The sequence below is a fragment of the Microtus pennsylvanicus genome, chromosome 1 (assembly GCF_037038515.1).
Source record: "Microtus pennsylvanicus isolate mMicPen1 chromosome 1, mMicPen1.hap1, whole genome shotgun sequence".
Classification (NCBI taxonomy): Eukaryota; Metazoa; Chordata; class Mammalia; order Rodentia; family Cricetidae; genus Microtus; species Microtus pennsylvanicus.
Window position 1 is genome coordinate 38,100,124 of NC_134579.1, and position 22,995 is coordinate 38,123,118.

Here is a 22,995-nt window from a genome sequence, read left to right on the forward strand (position 1 = left end):
TTATTTCTGTGATCAAAAAGTCTCACAACATATTTCAAAAGAATTTCCTTGATATCATTGTGTGCATATGTGTGTGCACACACACATTTCCGAATGTGCATATACATATAAATAAATATATATATATACATATATACACACAAATACAATTTTAAAAGAGGTAGAGAAAATGAATAGATAATATGGATATGAGGAATTTTAAAAGAAGAATAAAATATTTGAGAAGAAAGGAAATTCAAGAAATAAAATTTTTTACTATACGAAGTTAATTATCCAACACATAAAGTCAGCCTATAGTTGGATAAAGCAAAATGCTTGACTTTTAAATGAGAAAACATGCTATAGTAAAGTATGCAAATTAAGGACAAAGAGGAAGAATAACAAGCACACCAAAGAAATCCTGACCAAAGCAATTTAGGAGAAAAAGGGTTTATTTTGGATCACAGTTCAATTACAATCCATCATGGTATAAGATGAGCAATAAGAGCTTGAAGAAGTTGACCCCAATACAGCCACAATTAGAAAGCAGAGTGTGCAAATAGTTGTTTGGATCACTTTCTCCACTTTAAACACTCTAGGATCTCAGTCTAGGGAATAGTGCCACTGACAGGAAATGGGTGTTCCCACCTTTGTTAATACAGTCAAGCCCCCTCAACAGGCATGCCTAGAGACTTGTCTCCTAGGGAACTCTAGAACTGATCAAGTTGACAATCAAAATTAAATGTCACAACTCGACCTCTTGTTATGTGGACAACAAAGCATACCCCTTAAATCATAAGCTTTCTCCTGTGTGTTCACAAACTATCACGTTCATCTCATACTGCAAAATATACTTCGAAACTCTCTGCAGCTTTTAACAATCTCAAATGTTTAAAAGTTAAATGTCTATGTCACATTTGAAATGGAAGGCAATCTCCTAACTTGGAGCTGGTATAAAATAAGCAAAAAATGAATTACATACTCCAACATAAACAGAATAAATATTCCCATTTCAAAAAGAAAATGACTAAAATCCCACATGGTAAATACCAACTACATCAGTTCTGTTCCTGGTATCTAGACCACGTGATGAAGTTTGTTAGCCTCGAAAGACCTCAGGCAACTTAAAAATCTGCCATCTGAAGTACACATATCCTATCTCTTAGTTTGGCTCCACTTTATGCCCACATCTCACATGGTGGGTGCCTCATGGTGCTGGCACCACCAATATCCTGGGCCTCGTCACAACTCAGGTTTCACATCATAGCTTCAAACAACAGTCAACGTCTTTGACCCTGCTGCACATTGTCTGGCCTCTAGTGTTTTCTGAAAAAGGACTCCAAAACTACTTAAATATCACATCTCCTATGACTACAAGGAGCAGGGAATACCTCTAGTTTGTCTTTCTTCTTTCAAATAAAAGTTGATCTTCTTCAGATGGAGTTTATGATGAGTAGTATTCAGCCTTCAGGATACCCGTTTATGTTTTTCTTGTGCAATAAAAACTTTTCTCATTAGTAGTTACAATCTCTTTAACGAATATAGCTGCTTTCTTTGCACCAGTGAGAATACTCCCCAGCACTACAATTTTATGTGTGGAACAGCTTAGTCTATTACTTTTGAGTTCAACTCCCTCAAGATCTCAGAAAACAGACAGAATGGAATCAGATTCTCAGCAAAATATCATATGAATGGCTCCTGTCTGATGTTGGATGTTCTTCTATATATGTATTACTTTTATTGGTTAATGAATAAAGCTGTTTTGGCCAATGGATTAGTAGAGCAAATCCATGTGGGAAATCTGAATAGAGAGATATAGAGAGAGAGTGAGTGGATTCAGAGAGATGCCATGTAGCTGCCGAAGGACAAAGACACACGAGCTGGAACCTTATCAGTAGGCTAGAGTCTCATGGCAATACATAGATTAATAGAAATGAGATAATTCAAGATGTAAGAGGTAGCAAAGAATACAAATAAGCTATTGGCCAAATATTATCATAATTATTATAGTTTCAGTATGATTTTTGGGGTCTGGTTGGGTGGAAAATGAACAAGTAGTCTCTGCCTACACCTGTCCTTCATGATGGACTCCTTTTTTCCCTTTGAAGCTTCAGCAGCTGGATCCCATTGTCTACATTTCTCTGTACATGCATGTCTTCCAACTTCCCACCAGAATGACCCATTAAGCTTTTCTTACATTTGAGGGCTTTACTAGCTCCAAGTCCTAAACTCTTCCACATTCCTCCCAGAATCCAGTTTCAAAGACCCCAAACCGTATGATCAGGTTTATCAGGCACTTTTCAGCACCTTGTTTCTGTCTTGGTTTCTTTTCCTGTGATAAAAGTCCCTGATAAGTTCCCGATATCGGGAACTCACCAAGGCCAGCTGGCCTGGGTCTGAAAAAGCATGGGATAAATCTGGACTAGCTGAACATAGCGGACAATGAGGAATACTGAGAACTCAAGAACAATCGCAGTGGGTTTTTGATCCTACTGCACGTACTGGCTTTGTGGGAGCCTAGGCAGTTTGGATGCTCACCTTAGGAGACCTGGATAGAGGTGGGCGGTCCTTGGCTTCCCACAGGTCAGGGAACCCTGATTGCTCTTCGAGCAGATGAGGGAGGGGGGACTTGATCGGGGGAGGGGGAGGGAAATGGGAGGCGGTTGCGGGGAGGAGGCAGAAATCCTTAATAAATAAATAAATTTAAATAAATAAATAAATAGTTCTAGGGACTTAAAAAAAAAGTCCCTGATAGAAGTCATGTAAACATTAAAGGAAACACTTTGGCTCATGTTTCAAGGGAGTAGTCCATTTTGGGAGGGGTATCATGGCCACAGGAGCTTGAAGCAGTTGTCACATTATTTCTCTAATAAAGAAGTGGAGAGAATGGATACACCTTTTGAAATATGACTTTGCTTTTGTACTTTTAAGTATATGGCATTTTACACAAACAATCTATGTTTTTCACTTTTGCTTATGAGCATCACCATTAAAGGCTGAGCTAACCCTCCAGTCCCATTCTATATTTCTATACAAAAACAATATCGTCTCAAAAAAGCTTTGGTTTAGTTTAGTCTTTTCAAAAAGACTGTTATGTTAATTATTATTCATTATGATAACAGAATTTTAATTTATTTGAGTGAACCAGATGCCTGATGGATTTAAAGTAATTCAGCTTATAAAGAATTTATTTTTAGAAGTAAATAATCTAATACTTTCAGATGTTCAAATGCCTATCATTTCAAGATTTAAATTAAGATACATTCAGAAACAGTGACTTAATACAATATATATTTTAATCATCAACACTTCCCTCCATCCGTCCATTGTGATCGCCATTCCCATTATCAATACCTTCCTTATACTCATATATCTTTGTTTTTGTTTGAAGTCCACTGAGTTTACTTTGCACTATCTTTGTGACCGTATGTTTAGAGATATCAATTGGTGCCTGGTGAACCATGTGGGTACACAACTAAAGACAATGCCTGCTCCTCTTCCGGAATCTTCTGTATGGAGGATAGGGACATAAGCCATATGTGCTCCCCCAATCTATGACTGAGCAGTGACGAGCACTCTGCAATCTTTTCTTACCAAAATGCCTAGTTGAATCTGGGAATTATTTGAATAATTGATATTTCTATGTATTTGTTATGCTCAGTCTTATGTTCAAGACACTTGACAAACTACCAGGCTCAATGAATCTTTCAGTAAATACCTTTTCCACGAATGATTAGATATTAAAAATTTTACTTTAAGAAAAATGTTGGTCCCTGATTTCATAATTTTAAAATATAATTTTAGAATTAATTTTAGTTAGAATTAGGTAATAATAAAATGTTATGTGTCACAGAAAGATACGATGACCAAAGTAAAAAAAAAAAAGAACATACAAGGCATAGCTTCATTTTAATTTAACTATCAAGTGATTATTCCAATGTATCAGAGAGACCAGGATTATGTATCTATTTTGTATTTCTTTGTTTAGAATCTGCTTATAAAGCTAACTGTAGAAAACAAGCTGTACAAATACAATTGTGTTTTCAGTGGCAGCCTTTAAACAGTAATGGCTTTTTCTGAAACAAAGCCAAGATACCACAGATGTATCCCGAAATTCCTATAACAGAAGTTAGTTTCAAAACATTCTCTTTAAAATGCGATGATACATTTTTGTTATGTAAACAACAACAGCAGCCTGACAGAAGAGAATAATGAGGAGGCTGCTAAATTTTTCAAGTATATAGCATCTGTTGTATTAAAAGAAATACATCTGTTTTTAAATTTTGAGGCAATCCTACTAGCCTACAGGGAAAAAACTATAAACAATGTTCTTCACACAAACACATTTAATAAAAAAGCTGTCACTGTGAAAAGAAAAATCTATGTTTCCAGTCAAACTACTCTAGCCATGGGGGGAACCTCAGAAACAGGATGCTTGCTTTTCCTAAGCATCAAACCTAGCTGAATTTTCAAATGAAAGCAAAAATCTAACCAAGGTTTGTTTATGCCATGTTCTTTGTGAGCATGATTTCAGTAACCTGTGAGGTGTCTATAACTGTCAATGCTCAGAAAATAAAACCTTAGGAAGACTTCCATTCACTAACTGAGGGAGATGTGGCTAGGGAACAAAGGGGGGCTCCTGAACTGTACGACTCTAGAGTTTCTAGGTTCTCCACTTAGATTTATTCGGAAGTATTTCTCCTCCTTTTTAAAAATTTTGTGTTTCTTTGTCTATAATTATTCCTCTCACTGGAGTCCCTAAGAATTAATTTTCTGTACCAGCACTATTCCATTTATCATTGAACACTTCCATTGCAATTACTGTGGTAGACAAATTTGTAAATTTAGTGAGTAATTTGAGACTATTTATCCCCTATTATTGTCTTTACCCTTCGCTCCTCACCATGCAATAACTTGGGCTCACAATTATTTCTTCCTCTTTTCAAGAAATTACATAGCCTAGCACTTTATGAAAATAAAAGATCAAATTTAAAAATGACTAGTCATAGTTATGTAATTCATTTGGAGATTTTCAAAGAGAAAAACTTCATGAAATTAATATGTCTTATAGCAACAGGGTAGAACATAGTTTCTTCTTTTTCATTATTTCCATGGACAAAATTTATGTCTGCTTTAAATTTGTAATCATGTTCATGTCTTCAACCAAGATGGAGATATTTCTAAATCTACCATGACCTTTGAAAGATGGGATGCTTTACTACAAAATGTACTTTCAGTCAACTTTGTGTTCGTGTACATTCTATGTAATTGTGCAATTGTAGTAGCAAAAAAGTAGAGCAGAATATTTAAGAAAATTGCAGTGTTCAAAAAATGTCATAAAGAATAAATATCATCGTCAGCAATAGAGCATAATGGTCTGGTATTCAGATTTCCCTGTGCCAATTGTGCCACTGTGTTATTTTGAACATGGTCCCTGTTTTTGACATTATCTTCATCTAAGAATATATATCTCCTATACCTCTTTATGAGTTATTGATCAGAGAGGCCTCAGAGGCTCCCAATACAAGTTGGGCTCTTGCCATTCCTCTTAGTTGCACACTTGTAACTAGATGATAATATCTTGTTATGAAGGCACTACAAACTTGATGCATGATACAGAGAAATCAAGCCAGAATGGAGTTGAAAGCTTCTCCCTGACTGCTCCCTATTGTAATTCCAGAAGGAGTAACATGGGCTGCTAGGAGATTTAGGAAAGGGAGAAAAGACACCAATGGTCCTACCCAGTGACACTCAGGAGGCTTACTCGCCAGGCAAGGTATGCTGATTTGTGCAATAGTGACACTTCTCTAACGGAGGTAAACAAATATCCTCTGATTGGATTTGAGACCCACTCCAAAGAAGAGAAGCCTAGCCTAAGTACTATAAACATGGTTAAAAAATCCATGGTGAAAGGGACTGGAGACTCAAGTAAAGGAACTAATACTGTTGTTTCATTAAATTGACATACCATCGAGCTGCCTTCTAAATATTTTTGTTTATACCTCTACGGGGAATTCTAATGGTCTAAATAATAAAAACACAGAGTTAGATAATGGGGATGAAAGCTGGAAAGCTGAAAGATCAGAGAAGCAGAGCTGCCAGCAACTAGTTCTTACCTTGACCAAATCATCAGACCAAATGGACTATTCTGTCTCTACAAATTCTCAGACTGAATGCTAAGAGTGAATGTTCTCTGTGTGAAACCTCGGACTGAATCCTGAGTTCCGGTCTCCTACCACCTTCTATTCCTCTTTCTGCCCAGCCATCATTTCCCATCTCCACTTCCCTAGTGCTAGGATTAAAGGTATGTGCCACCACTGCCTGGCCTGTATGACTGACTGGTGTGGCTAGCTCTGCACTCTAATCTTCAGGCAAGCTTTATGTGTTAAAGCACAAACAAAATATCACCATATTTACTTATTTACAACACTATTCTCTGCTTTAGTCAGTGATTTTCTTTCTAATGATTAATGCAGAAACTTGTGGCTAGAAATGATACTAAAAGTGATGGGTTATATTCAGCACTAAAGGAAATATTTACGCCCTGTAGGGTTCAGGAAACATTGTGGAAGTGGAGGTAGGAAGAATTTGAGATTGAAGATAGGAAAAAAGCGCTGCTAAATGTCACCCTCCCATTATTTATTTAACGAAATTTTAAAAGAAATCCTTTCCCCAAGGGTGATGAGCTGTAACTCTTGGCAGCTGCCTAGAGGAGGAAGGTGGGAAAAAGAAAGAAGAAAATCCATGTGATTTGAGCTGGCATTGAGGTCAGCCACATAGCAGACAAGCCGCCACATGGGAACAGAGGAGCTGGAGAGAAAGAGTCAGAAAAGTCAAAGTACCAGAAAAGCACATGTAGGGCCTGGCCTTCAGCTGAGAGAGGGAGCAAAGAAGAAAGGTATGCCTTTCTGAATTAAGACTCCAAAAGTCATCAGGCCCAACTGAAGGTCTTGGTGGCCCTGAAGCATCTTCATAAACCATAGGAATTCTGCAAAGGAAACTGCACATAATCTCAATAACGGAATGCTTACTTCTCCCACCTCTTTAGCATAACTTAAGGTGGACCTCAGTTCCGGAGAAGTTTGGTCCCTTGGTCAGGTGATAGACTTGTCAAATAGAATCGATTCTTAGGGGCAGACAAGATGGCATTTCACAACTTAGAGGTAGATTCCATTCCTTACTGTCTGACTTCCACTATTTAGAGAGGTAATCCTAAAAGAGATTCAGGATGTAGGCTAAAGTTGGGTAATAGATATAACCTATTTTTACCGTGAAAATCTAGGAATCCAGTTCCAAAGTCATTTACCAGAGGGGAATAATTTTTGAACTGCAGTATTATTTTCATATTCAGCATGCAGAAAAAGGAGTTCATTTAGAAATAGTTAAGAAACTAGAACTACTTTCTGTCCTTTCTAGCCAGATAACCAAGGAGACTTCTGGAACATCTGCCTCCAGGTACTATGCCCTGTCTAGCTTCTGCCATTTAGGGAATTGGAGCACTGACTGAATTTGGCTTCATCCTAACAGTGCCATTGAGTGTGGGAGTTGGGGGTAACACTCCAGTATGTCTATCTAGGGGTTCTCAAAATGCATCAATGGTTATATTTGTATTATTGCAAGTTAGAGTAAGGGAGTTCTTAGAATGTTCCCAGAAAGAGACTTGAGGGAGACATAAGGGCAAGAGTCTTTAACATTACAAACCCCAGGCAGAGAAACAGAAGCCAGAACAAAGGATATATATATATTTTTTAATGTCTCCATTAAGGTCCATTAGAATCTCTTGATGGATTCAAAGAGCATATATTCATGGTACTCTTTTTCCATGGACCTTTTTTCTTCTCTAAAGAAGAAAGACTCAAGAGTAATAAAGCTAGGATTTGCTTGTGGACAAGTTGATAGCTGTTGGAGGGGCCAGAATCATAGTTTGAGGTTCCTCCCAAATGGCTTACAGAGGAGAGAGAAAAGATATTTAACAACTGTGCTCATTGATTTTCTGCCACTGTGACATAACACCATGATCAAGACCAAGTAATAGAAGATTTTGTTTTGGCTTATGATTCCTGAGAGATAAGAGTCCATCATGGCAGGGATTCCTGACAGTGAGATACAACCATGGTGGTTGCAGAAAGAAAAAGGAAGCACATATTTTCAAGAGGGCAATGGAGACAGAGAGAAGGGGTGGTGAAGTTACCTAAACTCAAAACCTACACTGAATGATATATGACTATACCTCCTAGGAATCAACAAACATCATAAACCTCTATAAATTGGAAACCAAGTGTTCAAACGTTCAAGTTTATAGGTATTGGGGTCTTTTCTCATTTCAACGACCAGAATCATTGTTTGATCTTTAGGTAATAATAATAATAATAATAATAACCTTGCTTTTCTCTGTTACAGGTTTATCATGTAGCTGCTATACTGTTGGAACTGAGCCCATTTGTAATGACCTATATCCAAGTAGCTTTTAATTTATTAGGAAGAAAGTCATCAGTGTGACATAGGTGTCAAAATAACAGCTCATGTGGATTTAAGTCTAATGTCTGTGAAATGTGATCTCTTGGACTGTTTAAAAAATCTTATCAATCATTTTAATCTTTGGTTATACTTTCCTATTGGTTGTTGAGGACCATATAGCTAGCCCAAATTAACCATTTTTCTTTTTCCTCCCCTTGTCTTTAGGGGTCCCTTGAACTTGAGAGGGTACATTAATATCAATCCTCTTCTTAAATGATGTTGTCATATGTTATTGATCTATTCTTGGTACCTTTATAAACTATTGGCTTAGAAGAATAAAAATATATATTGAATCAGGGTTATTTAAACATGTTTACGTTTTGTCAAAGATTTATCTAACGACTACACAGTAGTAACAAGTATCAGATTGTTGTAACAGGCCTGTATATTGATTATACTCAGAGGCCCTTTGGAATAATTAAAAGGGACAGTATTTTGGCTCTTGCTCCCTAAGATCAATTAGGTCCCAGGAAACTGAGGCGTCTCTTTAAAGTTCCTGTAGCTCTAACAAATCACCTGTCATCTTGTTTGGGGAGGTCACAAGAATCTACCAAGTGAACTCTAAACAGCATACAACTACATAAATGGATAGTAAACATAAAGGAAGTTGTCCTCAGTGTTTACAAATGAAGCCATGGACAAGCAAGGCCTTTGATACATTCTCACAGAGCTGGAACAACGGGTAAAAGAAAGATGAAACGTAATCTTCTGGGCAAGGCACAGCCATCGTAATCAGGAACTTATAGCAACTGCTGGTACCTACCCTGGGTCTGTACAAAAATGGTGCCATCAACAATTAGACAAGAATAGAGGTGGTACTCATGGGGACCTATCTCGTCAACAATGAATTATTTGCTATTAATGTATTAAGGGAGAGGAGAAAACATTGCCTTCATTTGTATATCTACGAATGAACTGACCAGGCTTCTGATGAACATCATTCTGGACTGACATACTTAATTAGGCATGGAAATTAAAAGAACTTAACCTGTTCTTTGGAGACTGTATTCTAATTTGAAAGGAAAAGAAAAAACCTCAATAGCATCCTTAGCTTTTCAGCCTCTAGGGTCTGCACTGTAGCCAGCCAGAGGACCACAATGCTGCTTTTATTGTTATTTTACTAATGGCGTATTTCTATGAAGGAAAGTACAACCTTTGAGTGGAATGGGCATTTGAACTCATTTCCTAATGGTTTTCTTTGCTAACAAGGATGCTAAGGGTTAAAGAGCTATGGTTTACCCAAGACATCACAACTTTATGGAACTGAACTTGAAATAAAACTGATGTCTGTGCTCTTATTTTTAATGCAACTGATTCAGGTAATAACAAAGGATAGTCAAAAAAGAGCATTCATACCAATATTCTCATTTTTTACCCCATAATGGTACTAGATTGACATGAGTTTCAGAAAACCTTTGAGCTGTGTCATGTGTTCATAGCCTCCCTGTTTTGAGCACATAATATGTGTGATAATTTAGTACTGCTAACTCCTTTATTGGTATACCATTCAGACGACTGTTCAAGGATTGCTTATTTTAACGAACTGGAATGTTTCTTTTTATTTTTGAAACAGTTACTGGAAATAACACAGAATGCTTTCTTCTCTCTATTATAACTGTGAAATTCCACCTAGTAAAACTGTCTCTGGTGGTTGGGAGACATGTATTACCTTTATATAATACCAGTGCAATACTCGGTTTTGAGGAATTAAAACAATTGGTTGCACCAAGACCCAGTAGTGCAGTGATCCTGGACTTAAACACAGTAGAGAAATGCAAATGAACATGACCCTTGTTTGTGTTTCCACTGGTTCCTGGGGTCATAGCATAAAAGAACTGAGCTGCTTATGGAATTCGGATAAGCCTGTGGGCAGTGGAACAATCGAGTGATGGAAAATGAGTCTGGGAACCGGTCTGATTTTTAGCTTTAGTGTTTATAGAAAAATCTAGGTATTAAACATTTCACTATTGTGACTGATAGGGAAGAATTGTTATTATCAACTGACTATAATTTTCTATGGTTCTGTGAATCACTTGAAATATGTCTTATTCCAAATTTGTTAGTTCATTTGAATAAGGCATAATATGTTATTTCCTTTAAAGACTTCAATAATAACTTTTTAAAGTTTATGTTTAAAGTATTATTCAAAATACAGCCATTAAAATTAAACATCTTGGAAATTCTAGGCAATTGAGAAGAGCCCATTTAAAATATGACTATGATCTATGGATAAAATATGGTTTAATTAATATTCAGGATTTCTGCACAGGCAATTCCAGGGCATCATTTGTAACATTGTTACACAAGCAAGCATCCACACTATTAGTCTACCTCAAAGAAAAAGGTTAATCTTACAGGTGAGAAGAAAGAGACCAATCACAAGTTAAAAAAATCAAGACTGCGTGAAAAACTCTAACCAAAATGAAATATGTGTTAATAAAAACACAAGGGCTGCAAAAGAGTCTAGTCTGGAGAGAATACCACTTTGCTTGGTAAAACATGTTAGATGCACCTCACATTGATACCTGCATAAGCTTCCCCCAGTATTGCATCTTTGTGAATCATTCCCACATCTATTTTTTGGTCCTGGCTTAAAGATTATCTTTAAAAAAAAATGTAAGCCAGAGAAACTGCTACCTTTACTCAAGCCATGAAAGGTCTTTGCTCTGTCACTCAGTATGCCTACCATAGGACAGGGGTTAATCTCTGCTTTTTCCTTCACATCCTGCCAGTACCCATCCCTCATTTTCTACAAACCCCTCCCTTGCTCCAAAGTGATTGTCCCTCTTCTATAACGCACTTAAAACATTCTCACTTTCATGGCAGTTCACCTCCTGCTACTCAGTGTGAATATTATTTATTAGATACATATATAGATATGCAAGATTCCTCCTGGCCTTTAAAATCAGCATATGTACTATTTTCTTAGCAAGACCTTTCTTAAGCATCTTATTTAAATCATTAATGCCCAGACTTGTTATGCCAAGATACTTTACTTGTAGATGCTATCAGGAGTTGAGATTATTTGACTTTTGTTTGTTTGATACTGTTTCTTGTGTCTCCTTTCTGCCTTGTTTCTTGCCTTATTCTTCTTATTTTTCTGTCTTATTTTTTCCAATAAAATCTTAACTTGGCACATAGTAAGTCTTTATTATGTTATTAATGATGAAACTAGTCTCATCTAACTAACTTTTATATTACTTTTGCCAATAAAGTTCAGTTTTTAATCCCTCCAGAAATAATCAAAAGGAACTGCTTTTTTAATTGATTTTTTTGCACCAAGAAAACCCAACATTAGTCAATATAAGTTATTGTAGCTTTGGAGAATATGAGCAATCTCCTTGGCCAGACATCTACCCTGGTGTTAGCAAAGCAGTTCTCAAAAGGTATAAGACAAATTAGGAATGACCACACTGCCAGAGTCTAAAAAGAAGGAAAGCTTCGGAAAGATGGAGGAATAACAGTGGTATTCTGATAGTACAGTCACTGATCACATAATTTTTTAAAAAATGAAGCTCTACATACTGTCTAGTATGAGATCATATTTTACAAAGACAAATAATGAAGGCAGAATAAACACTGTATAACCAAAAAAATGAAAATAAGAATGCTATAAATTTGCAAGAACCATGAGTCAAGCTCAAAAATGGACTGAGCATACCAAAGAAAAAAAGAATAAGGAAAGACACAACTGCCATTCAAAAGATTTAAAATTAGCTCCATCCAGAATGAAAAGAGCATAAAAGCTAAATTTGGATAAAATATTTTTTATTGGTTTTATTAGTAAAAGATTTAAATTCTGAAGCCAGTAAGATGGCTCAATGGGTAATAGTTCTTGCCACAAAGTCTGATGACCTGACTTTGACCTCTGGGATCCACATAGATGGAGAGAATTGATGTCTGCAAATTGTCCCACGACCTCCACAGATAAGCTATGGCATGTGCCTTCCCTAAGTACAGGAACAATATAATACATTTTAAAAAGATTTAAATTCTGTTTGCTTCCAACTTACATATCAAGAGGAGGAATTTCATAATGAACAAAAGAAACTGGAGAAGAGAAAAATAAAGTGTGACTTAGAATCAGATACATGAATTAATGAACCCAATGTAAACAAAGTACCAAAAATAATATCATACTTAAAGAATCTACAGAATAATATAGAAGCTAACACACTGAGAAAAGCTCAGTGTAATGTTCGCGAGGAATGAAACACAGTCTTAAACATCTGCACCTATTCTTGGTAAAATTCTAAATCATACATTGATTAATAAATTAAAAAAATGGTGGTATGTTAAGAGAAATGAGTAAAACAAGGCAGCTACCAAACATAATTTCCTTAACAAAAAAAAGCTTGAAAAATGTTGAGATAATTGAAGATCAACCAAAACTCTCACCAGGTTATAGTGTTTATTATGACAATGGCTTTCAAAGAAACGTCATATGAGATGCGGTGTTTCTAGTCTTTCATGGGACTGGTATCTTAACAAAAGTATATTGGGAAGCAGAAGACTTCATAGTTTTTATTTAAAATTTTATTTTAATTTTCATTATGGGTTAGGTGTGCATATGTGCATTTGTAAGTATGTGCCCACAAAGTTCAGAAGAGGTTGTGGGATCCTCTGGAAATGGAGTTACAGACAGGTGTGAGTCACTTGACTTGGGTGCTTCACACTGAAGATAAGTCTTCTGCAAGAGCAATATATGCTCTTAGCTGCTGAGCCATTTCTCTGCCCCTACTTTATGATGTCATATTTTTGTTTCTTGCATTGAACTCTTTTACTGATGATTCAAAGGAAGCTAATAGACCCTGCCTGTCACATCCATAGCCAACACAAGCTGGAAGCAATAGTAAATGTGATGGATGGCTGAATCGATTTTGAAAAATATTATGACAGGTTGAAATATTGGACTAAAACAAATAAAACAATGTTGGGTTCCAAAATCATCCTGCATGGAGAAGACAGGAGACACCTGGCTTAAGAGACATTCTTAGGAACAAAGTCTAGGAAGGAACAACAATGTTTTCTCTGTGAACAGAAACAATGCAGTAAGAGATGTTCCACAGCCATGTTTACATGTTCACTGTCTGCTGTTGATTGCTAAGTTAGGATGAAGTTAGCATGATGGTGATACATTCAGGTGAAGACCATGAGGAAGTCAATTCAGTTGCAAAGCTGCAACTGTCTTGTCTAGATCAAAGAGGAAACACTCTGATTATTTGTCCCCTCCAGTGGGGAAAATGCATAGTCTAATTGACCAAACGGTAAGCTATCTTTTAAAAATTTATTGATCTATTTATCTATAGTGTGTGTGTGTGTGTGTGCATGCACATCAATGAGAATGTGTTCACAGAGGCCAGAAATGGGTGTCAGAGCCCATGAATCTTTAGATATGTAGTTGTGAATGACACGACATAGATTATTACAAAAGCAATAATGACTCTTAACCACTGAGATGCCTTTTCGGTCCCACAAGCTCCTTTTTGATGTTTCTACTTAAATCAGATTGAGCAACTATTTGACCAGGATATTAAAGGCAGAATTCCCAAGCTGACTTCTGGTTTCCTAGTCCAGATAGAATTTAGAAGTCTATTATGTTGTATATTTCAATATTGATTTTCTGGCATGAAACCTTAAAATAGAATATTTCAGACAATCCGCGTAAAATTGCTTTTCAGAGATGAAAAATGAATCATTCTCTGCTGTAACTTTCTTTGTGGCTGGTATGGGCATCACACTAGATTGCGTGCATAACGAGGGAGAGAGATTGGAGTCCACAAGCTTATCATCTAGTGTGGAAGACTGGCGGACAACTAAAATAAGGACAGATACGCTCTGGCTTCTCTCCAGGTCATATAAATCCTTCACCTTAAAGTAAGAACAGGGAGAAAGTATCCATGACTGACAAATTGCACTTACTTCTGATTAAAAGATTGGAAAACATGGAAATTTAAAAGACATTTAAATCTCCTCCCCACCCATCAATGCCTGAGGCAGTGGGAGAGCTGGCCTGTAGTCTTGAGAGTGGGAAAGACATCTCTAACACCTACTAGCTGCCACACTGGGAGCTGTTAGCGCAGCTGTGTGGGTGAGCCAGCTCCAAATTTGTGAAGATGGGAGTGCTGTCCCCATTACCCATCTGTCTTGTGGTGGCATGGGCAGAAATGAATAGACACCTCCCTCACCATCAACAGCCAAGGAAGGTAGAAAAGTTGACCCTGAGGTCACAGTAACAGGAGAGCTGTTCCTGCTTCCCCCCCTCACCAGCTGTAGCACTCCCTAGAGTGGGTCCTGCACCTTTCTTGGGCAACACAATAGAGCCAGCCCTGCTGGTGGAGTTGTGGGTGAGGTAGCCCTGAAGCAGTGAGCAAGGGAGAGCTGTCCCCATTACTTATCTGTCACAGGGAGGCATGGGGGGCAGAGTTGGTCCCCCTCCCCACCCACCAATACCTGGGACAGGTGAAGGAGCTGGCCCTGGGTCATAAAAGCAGAGGGGTTGTCCCTACCCCACACCAGTTGCGCTCTGAAGAGTGGTCCCTGTACTTCACTTGGGCAACACAGTAGAGCTGGCAATAATGATAAGTGTGGGCAAGGGGACTCTGAGGAAGTGAAAGCAGGAGAACCAGCCGCCACCCTTGCTCATTCCTGCTAGAAGTTAATTAGCCAGGGCAATCCTGAAGAGCTCATCCCAGTAGTGAGGACAGGGAGGAGCTGGCTGGTGGACCTACCCTATAGCCGCCAAGACCAGCAACCAGGGTTATGACACGGCCCACCCCAATATCCACATCATCTGTGATCTGCTGGAACAGGTGATGGACCAGATTTGCAGATGCCAAACCTCAGAATCTCCACAACACGGGGAAAAAACAGGATATCCAAGAAAAGTCCTAGTGAAGGCCCAGCATTGAGAGTGTAGAAAAACCAGACACCTCAAACCAGATCAATGACTCTGCAATTAAATACTTGCGAGTAAAGATATATGGAAAAGGGGTTTACTGCATGACTCACTGTGTCACACTGCAGCTCCTTTTTCCTTTTCAAATTTGTGGAGGTTTTTTTGAGGTGGTGCAGGGGCAGAGGGAAGATGTGAAGGGATAAGGGATAGGGAAATGAATGGGATCAAGATACATGATGTAAAAGAAAAAGAAAAGAAAACGCATTAAAGCATTGAGATAAACAACTAAGAAAAAAGTATTTGTTGTTTATTTTATTTTTAAATGAAATTATTACAGTGTTCTCATGAACAACCAAGTCGAGATAGTAGAGCAATGCAGTCCTTGGAAGTAAACTCTGGACCATTAGGACAAAAGATTCCAAAATCTGGTTTCGTGTTGCCTGAGTGTGATTGCAGAAAAAAGACTTTAGGTAAACATAACTTTTTAGGCCCCCAAATCTATTTCTTCCCAGAAGAACATATGAAAAAAATGAAAGTTAGCCCTTCTGAAGCTCACAAGCAGTGGAAATATTGTCCTAATTCCAGTGTGAAAAAAATTTCAAGGTCATTGTGGAGCTATGTAGTTTTCTGTAGAAAAAAGCAATAATATTTCTCCAGGACCACACTGCTAAGGTTTGAACCCACACTTCAATGTCACCATTGAAAATTCATAAAAAGCAAAACTAATTTTAATATTTTAGTAAATTTGTTTTTATAGAATTCTGTACATGTATACAATGCAATGTGATCATATTAATCTCCCATGCACCCTTCCATCTACCACCAATTTTTCCCTAACACACCCCTCCCAATTTCATGTCCTCCCTTTAAAAAAAATTACCCACTAAGTGCATTTAATGCTGTGAATTTATTCTGAACTTTTAACTACAGTTATTTAAAGATGACCTTTGTGTTTTTGATCAGCATCTAGGAAGGCTATTCTGAATGAAGTGAAAGAAGTTTCTGAGGCTATCTGCCATTTCCTACACATGACCCTATTTGATATCCTTATTTTGAGAGTGTCACAGAAGTTACCCCGGGGGTATATTCTTCCTTTCAAATTATCCTTCTTAATATTTAACAACCACGAATACTGGGGTTTTCTACTCCATATGCAAGGAAGCTGCATTTAAGTTGTAAGGTAATATTGATTTATTTGAGGAGCTATTTTTCCTGTTGCAAATGGAGTCAGAAAGGTTTCACTGTCTGTGAATAATGACAACTACTGCCTTTATTAATTTCTTGTGCATGCAGGTTGAAAATAAAGAATAAGCCAGGCATTGGCAAAGCTGTAGGAAAGTCCCACAGGGCAATACACAACGTGAACACATCCATTTTTGGCTTACAAAAGGGAGGAATACTTGGGTGCCTGGGCTCCGAAGGGTGACTTTGTGTGGCTCTGTTTAGTTACATATGGTCTGCATAAACAGATGAACGGTCCCTGGCTCCTCTTAGCTAGGAAGTGTAACGATAATCTAGCAGCCCAAAGAAAAACATGGATTGTTGTCCACAAACAAGTTTGATCAATGATCTGGGAGCTTCAACTGGCCATTCTATTTCCTTAATAATTTCATCTTGTGCCAACCACCGCTGTGCTCCCTGTTTGAGTTTAGGGACTAGCTATTCATCATCCTTTGCTTTTTTTTCACCAAGCAGAAGGGGGCCAATACTGCTTGTTGCCTCAAGATAGCAGGTGGCAGTGTTGGCAGTTAAGCCGTCAGCACAATGTCAATTTTGCTTTTACTGTTCTGTTCCAGAAAAGCACTGAGCCAAATGGGAGCCCATTTCACCACTTCCTAAAGTTTTTCTTTTCTTTTCTTTTCTTTTCTTCTCTTTTCTTCAAGTATTACTGTAGCAGCAGAGAAGCTCCTTATATCTAATGAGACTTAACTGGTGTTTGTTTTGAGAATGGACAAAGTTTACAGAGTTAAAAATCTGCCTAAAATATCAGGGATTTTTTTCCCTATAAAACAAAATATGCATGTCAGTAGTAAGATTTTGAGTGGCTAGTTACTTCATTAGTTGATCCCTCTATTACATTTGCAGAATTCATAGCATCCTAGATTAACATAAAACAACACACTTGCTTCTCTGATCAGATTTTCTGAGTCATTTTATAATTTCTACCCATGGCCTCTACCTCTAGCTCCTCTGTGCCCTGGGAGGCAAGGGTTCATTTCCACACCCTGTTTTAATGGTCTGTATCTTAGTAAGTGGAGTTTTCTGCACAACATATGAGCACTGGAAATGTAGGGGAAAACAAGATAGGCCAAAGATGGGATGTGGCTTGTTTTCATTCATCCATTCCATATGTCACCATCAGCTTCCCATGAAGAAACTTTCCTAACAAATTGTCAACACACTCATGTAAGGATGCTGAGGATGTTCCTCCGGCTATGATATAGAGAGTATAAGGTTTGTCAAGATTCCAGGATGATGAGAACGGCCTCTTAAACATTGCACATGTCAGGAAGTATTTTTCCCCTTTGACTTTTATTTTAAGCTAGAAACACCCCCCAGGAAAGCATTACGTAATGGAAAAATCAAAACAAGAACCTCTTCTGAAGTATCCACTGCAGATAGTCTTCAGATTGAGTAGTCTAAAGAAAATCTGGAAACTTACTCTCTTGGAGAACAGTTGATTCTTTTGCATATGTTTGCAACTATTATAAACATCTTCAAGTGGTGGGCTTAGATCCCTTTCCTATTGTTCCCTGTTCTGTGTTCTACAATAGCACAGACTAGAGCTGACCTTTCCTCCATGTACGTGACACATCATTTTATGTGCAACTCTACTGGGACAAAGGGTGCCCAGATATTGTCAAACATCTTGAGTATCTGTGAAGTGTTTCCAGATGAGATAAATTAATTGTTGGCTAGAGAGGCCCCTGAAGCCTCCAAAACAAAAAGGGCCATTTCCATTGGTGCTTCTTACCCACAAAACCAGATGGCAAAGCCTCTTGGCAAAGGCACCATGCTCTGGTTCTAGACAAAGCCAAACCAAGCTAGACCCGAACTAGAAGCTTTCTTTCTGTTGTCTAGCTTTGATGGTGCCTGAAGGTGCTATTAAGGCTGCTCAGGGAGAAAAGTTATCAATAACTGTCTCCATACATGCTACACTACTGACCTGCCAGATAAGAGGTACTCATTGAAGTCAATGGGTATGACTTTCTTCTTGAATTTGAGGACCACTCCATAGTAAAGAATTCACATCTGTTAATATAAACATGGTCAAAAGCCTGTGGCCAGGAAGGACATAGGAATTATTTGGGAAGCTGCATCTATTATTTTGCTAAATTAACATGATGTCCCTATCCATTTTCATTCTAAATATTTATATTTATGCTCACGGATGAGTACTGTTTCAGATTTTGTCAGGAATGGTTCTTTATGCAATTGGAGGCAATTACTACAGAGTCACAAGACAGAGCAGTGTTCTGGGAACAAGTGTTGAGTGCTCGGTCACACACTGGACATCTGTATTCCTATATGCAAGGCTCAAAGACCATCACAGAAGATGAGGCAGGATGAATGTAAGGGACGACGGTGGTGGTGCCATGCTGTGGGATGCCACTCCTAAACACAGTATCGCTATTGCTCTTGAAATCTCAGAAGCTGTGGCTACACGCACAAAGCCTGCAGAATATAAGTCCATTTACATTGTATTATTTCAGACAAAAGCTGAGAACAATGCTAATCTGTGAGCATACACTTAAGTATCTAGCACAAAAACTGATGGGGTATCACGTCCATTTAGCAAACAAGGGTGGTGGTCGTAAGGTCTCCTCAAGGTAATGAATGACTTTGAGGAGGAATGGGAATAAAAGCACTCACCTAAGAACTTACAGGCAGTTAATAGTTGTGAGGGGAAAGAGAAACATTTTCAGTAGCTTCTAGTAAGTTTCCTATGCTTCTGTAAGCAATCCTAATTAAATGTCTTGGGTCACAATAACATAACAAAATTATACATTAATTATAGAAAAGTCTCAGTATATTAACAGAGTTTGGAGTGAATGACATAAAAAAAACTATGTTTTGATTGAAAAGTACTTTTTTCCCCATGATTTTTCAAGGTAGAGTTTCTCTGTGGCTTTGGAGCCTGCCCTGCAACTCGCTCTGTTTACCAGGCAAGCCTTGAACTCACAGAGATCTGCCTGCCTCTGCTTCCTGAGTGCTGGGATTAAAGGTGAGTGCCACCACTAGCCAGCTGAAAAGTACTTTTGAGAAGGGGAGGAAGCAGATAGGGAAGAGAACAGAGAAAAATATGCAGCTAAGTAACAATAAAAAGAAAACTACAGAAAGTTAGTGTGTGATAGAAATTCATAATAGAGTCTTCCGGAGAGTCAGAATAGTATAAAAAGCTTGTGGTAGGAAAGGATGCAAAAATAAGAACAATAACTCTTGTCTACCAATTACTTTCTCAGGCTGACATTACAAAAAATAAATTTCTACTGGTGACTAAACAATTACCAAACTATAGAAGCTTCTAAAGAAAATAAGTTCAACATTTTTATGTTTCAGTTTCACACAAGAACTATTTTTCTGGATAATTTTTATATAGGAAGGCATACACTGATATCTGACTTGGTCAACATTTAGAATAGAAATAAAGCCCCAAGAACCAAATGACAATCATTTATGTAGGGCAGATTTTAAACATCCTGGGGCAGACAGTTGCCAAGAGACTAAAATATGCAGAAAATTTCATACATCAACAAGAATAGCTATTTCCAGAGAATATTTCCTTGTGGAGATTACTCTCATAAATCTTAATCTTAGTCACTCCTTTTTGCGTGTTACTCAACAACTAATGAGTTAATAAAAATGATTTAAGAAATGATAACCAGCACTGAGTTATTTGGAAATTTAGGCATCTTAACTGACTTTACTTACTCAAGTTACACCACTCTGCATTTGCTAGTAATTTTCCTTTGGCATCATAAAAATAGAATTTACAACATAATCAGCCTTGCTTACATACAAAACTTCTGGAGAAAATATGCATCACTTGTAATTTATGGTCTCAAATAATTTTTAATAATCTAACATATAAAATTTTAATTTAATTCTAGAGTTCTCCATCTTCTAAAATAGACATCACTATAACCTGCAAAGAAATGGAGTCAAAGTTCAGAAATTAACCTAAAGCTAGAAGATACTGAGGAAATCATAACATCTCATTGGGCATGCTTACTTTCTCTTTGATGTCAAAAGAGGTTTTGAAGAAAATGGAATCTGAAAACACTCTCAACAAAAGATTCTGCAATTAAAATGGTTCTTTTGACCCTAATCATATGAAGTTCTTATTTTAGAAGTGCTCATTCTTTAAAAATGATGAATGAAAAAGTACACGCAATTCTATTTCCTTGTAGGAGTGTCTAAAAATAAAATAAGCCATCTTGCACTTACTAACTTTACGGTTCTTGAAGTTATTAGAAATGTCAGGTGATCTGATGAAATGGTAGGGAAGACATCTCATAGTCAGATCAATAACATGCCCTCATAAGATTTTAGGGAGAATTAGATGTTTCTGCCCATTGCAAATTCCCACTTGTCTTGGACATATATCCTAGTTTAAATGGGAAATTAGCTTGTTATTGAGGCGTGAATTAAACTGTGTGATTAACTGACAGAGGAGAGGTCTGCTAGGCCTCTGGCCATGTGCCTAGATTTTTATTCCTGCCTGCTTTCTTTGTCTCTCTATCTCTCTTTCTTTGTGTCTCTATCTCTCCCTCCTGCATCCCTCCTTCTCTCTCATTTTCACCCTCTGCACCTCACAGCCCTCTGCAAAATTATGCAACTACAACAAAAACACCAGAAGTGTTGTTCTGAAGTTATCCTGGAAGCATTGTTCTGGAGTGCTCCTGGAAGCATTGTTCTGGAGTGCTCCTGGAAGCCTTGTTCTGGAGTGCTCCTGGAAGCCTTGTTCTAGAGTGCTCCTGAAAGCGTTGTTCTAGAGTGTTCCTAGAAGCCCTGTTCTGGAGTGCTCCTGGAAACGTTGTTCTGGAGTCCTCCTGGAAGCATTGTTCCGGAGTGCTCCTGGAAGCGTTGTTCCAGAGTGCTCCTGGAAACATTGTTCCAGAGTGCTCCTGGAAGTGTTCCGGAGTGTTCCTGGAAGCATTGTTCTGGAGTTCTCCTGGAAGAACTGCTGCTTTCACTTCTATGACAGATATCCTCTCCTACAGGACTCTTAAACTTGCATTGTAGACGTGTATACATAAGTGCTGAAACATCAGCTGAAGAGAAAAGAAGTTTGAGTTTGGCGGCTCTTCTTATCTTAGATTGTTTTTCTTCTGGTTCTCAACATCCTAAGCATAGATATCCTTGAATATTTGTTAACTGAGCATCTATCTTTGGAGTGACTAAGACCTATCGATACAAGTGATGCAAAAACGAATGTTATAAAACCTTTGAAGAGATGGTCTGACTGAAACAGATATACCCTGAAGTTGTATAGTACACACGCAGCAACAAAAGTATGTATTAAAGTACAATGATAATCCATCCTCAGTGAGGCTGCACTGCATGTAGTATTAGAACAGTCAAGGTCCTTCTAGCAACTTCAGAAAGTACATGGAATTTCCTGACATGAGGAAATGCTTCATGGTGAGCTTCACAAAAAGACATGTAAAAGTGCAGCTATAACTGAGTATGCAAATGTATAACATGCATATCCTTATGTGATACTGGCAGATATTGAGTATCAAAAAGAATATGTGTATTATCCCAAATTTCTGGTGGAACTTTTTGCTATGTTAAAGTCAATTACAATGATTTATATTTACATGAGGTTAATCATACAGTTCCTAAAAGAAGAAAAAAAAACAAAAGAAAAAGCCAAAACCACAGTCATCAACGACATCCATTTTTTTACCCAGTAGCACATTATAGGACGAGAGCAGTGAGCAGTTCAATCTCTGCTACTTCCCCTTTGGTCTCAGCTTCTTTCACAGTGCATATCTCCTTAGTAGCTAGGGTTATGAAAAAATATATATGTATATATTTATTGACTTATCAAACTTCTTTACTAAGTCTAGATTTTACAAAACTTTAACATTTAAAGTTGTTTCTAAATGAACATCAAATATACCACAATATTCATGATGAATTCCAATGCTTGGGAATATGTGACTGGGTTAATTCTTAGGTAAATGTTTATGTGGTTCCCCCACACGTACCTGCTTAAGAGACTTAAAGGATTCTAAAGATACGTTGGTTTTACACAAATTTCATGTTATACGTCTGGCTTTGAATTCTAGTCCTGTGAAAGATGTCATTCTGTGAAATACTTATGTGTTTTTTTAATAAATCCAGTAAATAAAATAAGAGCTCTGAGAAAAGAGACTAGCAAGTAAATTATACAGCAATTATATTGATACAGAATCTTATTTAACACTATTGAACACATGGAATCTTTGCAATGAATCTCTTCATTCAAAAGTGTCATTACCAATATCCTAGAAATTCATCTCTCAAGTAGTAAACAATGGGATGACGGCAAAACGTAGAGACAATAAGAATTCTAAAAGACGAAAGGCTTTCTCAGATTATTTGATGTTAAT